Raw genomic sequence first — 8515 nt, forward strand, 5'->3', positions numbered from 1 at the left:
TCCATATTTTAGAAAGTGAAGTATTTCAGGCGTTGAGAACAGGAAAGAATGGTAAATCATCGGGACCAGGCAATTTCAACCTGGAGTGTCTGAAATATGGTGGTGACAAAATTGTGAAACTGATAACACAGCTCTTCAACAAAATGATACATGGAGATTCAATACCCAAAGAGATGAAGCTAGGTTACATTAATACAATATGTAAGAAAGGAATCGCAAAATTTGTTCAGACTATCGAGGAATTTGTGTTACAAACACATTTATGAGAATTTTTACGAAAGTAATTAAAAACAAACTGGAAAAAAATTTTAGAACCCCAGAAGAACAATGTGGATTCACGGCTGGGAGATCATGTGTAGACCATATTTTCACGTTACGACAGATTTTGGAGAAACATAGGGAAAAATAAAAAATATATAGGATTAATTTTCATAGATCTAGAAAAAGCGTATGATACTGTTCCAAGAAAATTACTTTGGAGAGCACTACATATGGCAAACATAAATCCTTCCTTGATTAAAATAATACAACAGATGTATAAAGATAACATTTGCCAAGTGAAACTTGCACAGAAATTTAGAACAAGCAAAGGCCTTTTACAGGGCTGTCCCATGTCACCATCATTATTTAAAATCTATATAGATATTAGCCTTAGAACATGGTCTCGTAAATGTAATAGTATGGGATTAGAAATAAGAGATGGAGTTTACCTAAGTCATTTATTATTTGCTGATGATCAAGTAGTCGTAGCACAAGATGGGGAGGATGCTAACTGTATGTGCAATCAGCTAGCAGTACCATGCAAAACTTGGGGTTCGAAGATTAATTACCAAAAAACAGAATACTTGACTAATGATTCAGATGAGCTATACATTGAAGGAAAGAAAATCAAAAAGAGAAACACTTTCTGTTATTTGGGATCCATTTTAGAAATCGAGGGAAAATCAGAGTCATAAATCAATAAAAGAATTAGTAGCGGACGGAGGGTCATTGGGATGCTTAACTCAGTCTTATGGAGCAGGAATGTAATGAGCAGAACTAAAAAATTAATATACAAATCCATATTAGAGAGTGTGGTTCTGTATGGAACGGAGACCTGGACAGTTAACATGAAGCACATTAAAAAATTACAAGCTCTAGAGATGGACTTTTGGAGAAGATCGGCAAGAATCTCCAGGAAAGAAAAGATAAGGAACACCGAAGTCATAAGGAGAATGGAAATAAAAGAAAGAATGGATAGCAAGAAATTACAGTGGCACAGGCATGTATGACGAATGGAGAAAACCAGAATACCAAAATTGATACTGGAGTGGGAACCGGAGGGGAGAAGAAGAAGAGGACGACCTATGACCACCTGGCTCCAAAATATACAGCACACAATGAGGAGAATGGGCGCAGAGGACGAAGACACACAAGATCGAAACACCTGGAGAAATATTTTGAGAATATAGTTTAAGAACGTTTATTGTTTGTGTTGTAATTTCCAAGTAAATTATTATGTTGGAGATAAGCCTCTGTAATGAGGAAAAGCTCAAAATAAAAAAAAATAAAAATAAAAAATAAAATTGTGTTGGTGTATAGGTCCCCACTGGGAAATTTTCTACTATTTTTGAAAAACTTGGATTCTTTGTTGTGCTATCTGTCAGACAGAGGAAAGCAAATCGTTGTTTGTAGGGATTTCAATGTAGATTTTCTGAAAGAGTCAGATAGAAAATTTGACCTTGAAGTGTTACTTGGTTTTTTCAATTTGACATGAGTTAATGATTTTCCTATTCGGGTGGTACAGGAAAGCAGCTCACTGATAGGTAGTGTTTTCATAGATCAAGATAAATTTCATTAAGTAAAAAAATTTTCTGTTAAAAATCGTCGGTCTGATCATGTGCACAGCTAGTTACAGTATATCACATGGATCCATACAGTAACGCAAAACAGTCCTCCAAAATAGTGTGTTCAATTATCGATTCAACAATTCAAAATTTTAGGCAAAGCTTGCAACAGTTAGACTGGGATGAGGTGTACATGTTCAAATGGTTCAAATTGCTCTGAACACTATGGGACTTAACATCTTAGGTCATCAGTCCCCTAGAACTTAGAACTACTTAAACTTAACTAAGCTAAGGACATCACACATCCATGACCAAGGGAGGATTCGAACCTGCGACCGTAGTGGTCGCGCGGTTCCAGACTGAAGCGCCTAGAACCGCACGGCCACTCCGGCTGGCGTTCCTTATAGCCAGGAGGAGTAATGATTCCGAAACAGTGAAATACTATAAAAACTACTGCACTACAGGGTGTTACAAAAAGGTAGGGCTAAACTTTCAGGAAACATTCCTCACACACAAAGAAAGAAAATATGTTATGTGGACATGTGTCCGGAAACGCTTACTTTCCATGTTAGAGCTCATTTTATTACTTCTCTTCAAATCACATTAATCATGGAATGGAAACACACAGCAACAGGACGTACCAGCGTAACTTCAAACATATTGTTACAGGAAATGTTCAAAATATCCTCCGTTAGCGAGGATACATGCATCCACCCTCCGTCGCATGGAATCCCTGATGCGCTGATGCAGCCCTGGAGAATGGTGTATTGTATCACAGCGGTCCACAATACGAGCATGAAGAGTCTCTACATTTGGTACCGGGGTTGCGTAGACAAGAGCTTTCAAATGCCCCCATAAACGAAAGTCAAGAGGGTTGAGGTCAGGAGAGCGTGGAGGCCATGGAATTGGTCCGCCTCTACCAATCCATCGGTCACCGAATCTGTTGTTGAGAAGCGTACGAACACTTTGACTGAAATGTGCAGGAGCTCCATCGCGCATGAACCACATGTTGTGTCGTACTTGTAAAGGCACATGTTCTAGCAGCACAGGTAGAGTATCCCGTATGAAATCATGAAAACGTGCTCCATTGAGCGTAGGTGGAAGAACATGGGGCCCAATCAAGACATCAACAACAATGCCTGCCCAAACGTTCACAGAAATGTCGCATGTCAACACAAGCACCGAAGTCAACATTACCTTCCTTCAATTGGGCCAACTGGCGGTGGATCGAGGAAGTACAGTACATTCTGACGAAACTAAAATGAACTCTAACATGGAAATTAAGCGTTTCCGGACACATGTCCACATAACACCTTTTCTTTATTTGTGTGTGAGGAAGTTTGGCCGTACCCTTTTGTAACATCCTGTATATTAAGAAAAGTTATTAAAAAGGCCTGAAGTATGTGCATTATGTGTGAGATCAGCACATCTGATAATAAAATTTAAACAAGTTGGGATATTGTTAAAAGAGAAACAGGGGAACTGAGAGCACAGGAAGACTGTATTTCCATCAGACTCAATGAAAAGTTTGTTAACAAGAAGTCAGAAGTAGAAAACATTTTAATAATAATCTGTTAAGTGTTGTAGAGAAAATAGGATCCAGCTATTCATTATAAAATGCAAGGCAGTGTACGGAAGAGGCAGTACCTAAACAAATTGATAAAACTGAAACTGAACATACCTCTCCTACTGAAATTAGGAAATTAATAAATTCACTCAAAAGTAAAAGTTCACATGGAATTGATGGCATTTCCAACAGAGTTCTAAAAGGTTGTTCCAAACAAATAATTAGGATTCTCAGATACATATGTAGTAGCTCACTGAAACAGCATTCTTCCAGGTAGACTGAATTACACTATTGTTAAACCATTGCATAAAAAAGCGGACAGGTCTGATGCCAACAACTACTGCACAATCCCACTTCTGACAGCCTTATCCAAAATTCTTCAGAATATGCTTTCACTGATCAAATATTAAATGCATTGAATAACTGAACATCACCCACTGGGATATTTTGTGATCTCTCAAATGCGTTTGATTGTGTGAATCATGAAATTCTTCTAGATAAGCTCAAGTATTGTGGTAAGAGTGGGACAGTGCACAAATTGTTTAATTCATACTTAACTGGAAGAATTCAGAAGGTTGAATGTAACAGTACAGACAGTCTGCCAAAATCCCCAGAGTCCTGTAATTGGGGAGGTATCAAGAATAGTGTCCCACAGGGTTCAGTCTTAGGTCCCTTATTGTTCTTGATATACATGGTGTTACCAAAAGGTACGGAAAAACTGTCAGGAAACATTCCTCACACACAAATAAAGAAAATATGTTAGGTGGACATGTGTCCGGAAACACTTAATTTCCATGTTAGAACTCATTTTAGGTTGTTCTTCCACCTACGCTCAATGGAGCACGTTTTTATGATTTCATACGGGATACTCTACCTGTGCTGCTAGAACATGTGCCTTTACAAGTACGACACAACATGTGGTTCATGCACAATGGAGCTCCTGCACATTTCAGTCGAAGTGTTCGTATGCTTCTCAACAACAGATTCGGTGACCGATGGATTGGTAGAGGCAGACCAATTCCATGGCCTCCACACTCTCCTGACCTCAACCCTCTTGACTTTCGTTTATGGGGGAATTTGAAAGCTCCTGTCTACGCAACCCCGGTACCACATGTAGAGACTCTTTGTGCTCGTATTGTGGATGGCTGTGATACAATACGTCATTCTCCAGGGCTGCATCAGTGCATCAGGGATTCCATGCGATGGAGGGTGGATGCATGTATCCTCGCTATCGGAGGACATTTGTTTGAAGTCACGCTGGTACGTTCTGTTGCTGTGTGTTTCCATTCCATGATTAATGTGATTTGAAGAGAAGTAATAAAATGAGCTCTAACATGGAAAGTAAGCATTTCTGGACACATGTCCACATAACATATTTTCTTTCTTTGTGTGTGAGGAATGTTTCCTGAAAGTTTGGCCGTACCTTTTTGTAACACCCTGTATATTAACGAATTGCCACTCCATATTCATGAAGATGCAAAGCTAGTTCTTTTTGCTGATGGTACAAGTTCAGTAATCACACCCAACTAGCAAGAATCAGCTGAGGAAATTGTAAATAATATCCTTCAGTAAATTATTAAGTGGTTCTCTGCAAATTCACTATCACTAAATTTTGAGGAAACACAGCTTATACAACTCTGTACAGTAAACAGCATAGCACAATTCATAAATGCAGACTATGAAAAGAAGTCTGTTGCTAAGTAGAATGCTCAAAATATCTGGGTATCTGCCCTGATGAGAAAATGAATTGGAAGAAACACATCGATGATCTGATGAAACGGTTAGGTTCAGCTACTTATGCTATTAGGGTTATTGCACATTTTGGTGATAAACATATCAGTAAATTAGTCTACTATGCTTATTTTCATTCACTACTTTCATATGACATATTTTGGGGCAATTTGTCATTGAGAGAGAAAGTATTCATTACACAAAAGCGTGTAGTCATACTAATAGCTGGAGCCCACCCAAGGAACTGGGATATTCACGGTACCCTCACAGTACATATATTCAATTACAAAATTTGTTATTAATAACCCATGCCAATTAAAAAAAAAACAGTGAAGTGCATAGGTACAACCATAGAAGAAAAGATGATCTTCACTACGGTGGATTAAATCTCACTTTGGCACAGAAAGGGGTGAATTATGCTGACACAAAAATCTTTGCTCTGACAGATAGCCAACCAACATTTAAAAGCCAATTACAAGAATTTATGAATGACAACTCCTTCTACTCGATAGATGATTTCTTAGATGTGAAGAAGTAACTGTAAAAATTAAAAAATAAATAAAATAAAATAAAAATTAATTATTTTGTATAAAGAAAACTTATGTTAGCGTGACACGTTCCACATCATTACGAAATGTCGTACTCATGATCTATGAAACAAGAATTAATGCATGTAGCTACGTACTATGAAGCACGCCGCTTGTATAAAAATTGTATCTGCCTTGCCGAATGAATGACTTGTTTCTTTCAATATTGCAAAATCAAGATGACTTCGCAAAAACATACGAAGATTACAAACTATACAATTTCCTGCGTTCAGTAACATAGTACGCCTCTACACTGAAGAGCCAAAGAAACTGGTACACATGCGTAACATAGTGTACGGCTGCCGCGAGCACGCAGAACTTCCACAACACGACGTGGCGTGGACTCGATTAATGTCTGAAGTAGTGCTGGAGGAACTGACAGCATGAATAATGCGAGGCTGCCCATAAATCCGTAAGAGTAAGAGGGGGTGGAGATCTCTTCTGAACAGTACGTCCCAAGGCATCCCAGATAAGCGCAACAATGATCATGTCTGGGGAGTTTGGTGTTTAATCTCAGAAGAGTACTCCTGAAGCCACTCCAAAGCAATTCTGGACGTGGGAGTGTCGCATTGTTCTGCAGGAATTGTATTGACCTGCAGCCGTCTAGAACGAAATTAGAATTATATATTAATACCTTCAGCTGCTAACGGGCGTTGATATATATTAACGGGGACAGGTGAAAATGTGTGCCCCGGCCGGGACTCGAACCCGGGATCTCCTGCTTACAGAGCAGACGCCCCATCCATCTGAGCCACCGAGGGCACAGAGGATAGTGCGACAGCAGGCTCTATCTCGCTCACCCCTCCCTCGAGACCCACATTCTCACCATATATGTCCACACACTACGTTCGTAGTGTCACTACCCAACACACTCATTTGTTCTGGCAATACCGGCCATGACCTTCTTCTTCTCTGCGAAATGCACACATATTACCCGAACTGTTACGGAACTTGGTAAGAATGTCGTCCACGAGAAATGAGTGTGTTGGGTAGAGACACTACGAATGCTGTGTGTGGACATATAAGGTGAGAATGTGGGTCTCGCGGGAGGCGTGACCGAGATATTGCGTGTAGTCGCACTATCCTCTGTGCCCTTGTTGGCTCAGATGGATCTACCCGTCGTCCTGCTCCTGCAGCGGTTCATTAGGGACAAAAAAAAAAAAAAAAAAAAAAAAAGGTGGATGGAGCGTGTGCCATGTAAGCGGGAGATCCCGGGTTCGAGACCCGGTCGGGGCATACATTTTCACTTGTCCCCGTTGATATATATCAACGCCTATCAGCAGCTGAAGGTATTAACGTGTAATTTTAATTTGAATGGATGCAGGTGTTCAGAGTATCAGGTGTTCCATATCACTCCGACTGCACACGCCCAACACCATTACAGAGCCAGATTGAACAATCCCTTGCTGACATGCAGGGTCGATGGATTCATGAGGTTGTCTCCATACCAGTACACTTCCATCTGCTCTATACAATTTGAAACGTGACTCGTCCGACCAGACATGTTTCCAGTCACCAACATAAAAAATGTCTGTGTGGACGGGCCCACGTCAAGCGTAAAGCTTTACGTCGTGCTGTCATCAAGGGTACATGTGTGGGCCTTCGGGTCCGAAAGCCCATATTAAGGACATTTCGTTGAATGGTTCACACGCTGACACTTGTTGATGACCCAGAATCGAAGTCTGCAGCAATTTTCGGAAGGGTTGTAGTTCTATCATGTTATACGATCCCCTTCAGTAGTCGTTGGTCCCATTCTCTGGCTGCAGCGGTGCTGGATATTTCATGTTTTACCGGATTACTGTTATTCACGATACACTGGTGAAATGGTCGTATGGGAAAATCCCCACTTCATCGCTACATCAGACATGTTGTGTCCCACCGCTCGTCGCCGACTATAACATTAGGTTCAAACTCACTTAAATCTTGATAACCAGCCATTGAAGCAGCAGTAATCGATCTAACAACTGGGCCAAACACTTTTTATCCTATATAGGCGTTGCCGACTGCAGCGCCGTATTCTGCCTAAACACATGTCTCTGTATTTGAATGCGCATGCCTATACCAGTTTCTTTAACGCTTCAGTGTATAGATGGATGTAACAGCGTATAAAGTAGCGGAATGTTTCATCGACCATCTGCTGGTAAAGGCAGAAACAGTTTTTAAACATAAAATAACAAAAACAAAGAGACAGAGAATACTCAAAATACAAGCACTCCCTCTGAAAAGCGAAAATGTAACCTGGAACTGATTGAAAGAAAGAATTGATGAATGATTGTGGAGGAAAGGATCTAGACAGAGATGGGGATTACCTACAGTGTTTTATGTTCGCCGATGATCAAATTACATTAGGTGCAGAATATTGTGATATAGAAAATGATGAAGAAATCTTAGACAAACTATAAATGTATCTAAAACAAAATACACCCCTGTAGTAAGTAAGCAACATGACACTATCATACATGTAAAAACCTGCATGCAAGTTGTAATCTCGGATTATTCCAGTAAAATAGAAATAAGGCAGAGGTCAACTCAAGCTAAACATGTGATCAATAAGCTGACGTCCATCCTTTGATCATACAAAATGAAGTAAAAGGAAAAGAGGTTATGTTATTGCTGTTGTTGTCTTGATGCAGTTCTCCATGCTTCCTACATGCAAGCCTCTTCATCTCCAAATAATAACTACAACGTACAATCTTTTGAGCCTACTTAATGCATCCATCCCTTGGTCTCCCTCTACAATTTTTACAACTGCCCCACCCCCCCCATACACACATACACACATCCTTCCTGTACGAAACTTGTGA

At 40.0% G+C, this 8515-nt stretch overlaps 1 non-coding gene across 1 annotated transcript; it reads right to left on the minus strand.

Moving 5' to 3' along the window:
- Positions 1–6398: 6398 nt before the first annotated feature.
- Positions 6399–6473, minus strand: Trnat-ugu. The gene has a single exon. It is a non-coding gene; the product is annotated as a tRNA-Thr (tRNA).
- Between the last annotated feature and the right edge of the window lie 2042 nt (positions 6474–8515).

The sequence above is a fragment of the Schistocerca piceifrons genome, chromosome 3 (genome assembly GCF_021461385.2).
Source record: "Schistocerca piceifrons isolate TAMUIC-IGC-003096 chromosome 3, iqSchPice1.1, whole genome shotgun sequence".
In the NCBI taxonomy this organism is placed as follows: domain Eukaryota; kingdom Metazoa; phylum Arthropoda; class Insecta; order Orthoptera; family Acrididae; genus Schistocerca; species Schistocerca piceifrons.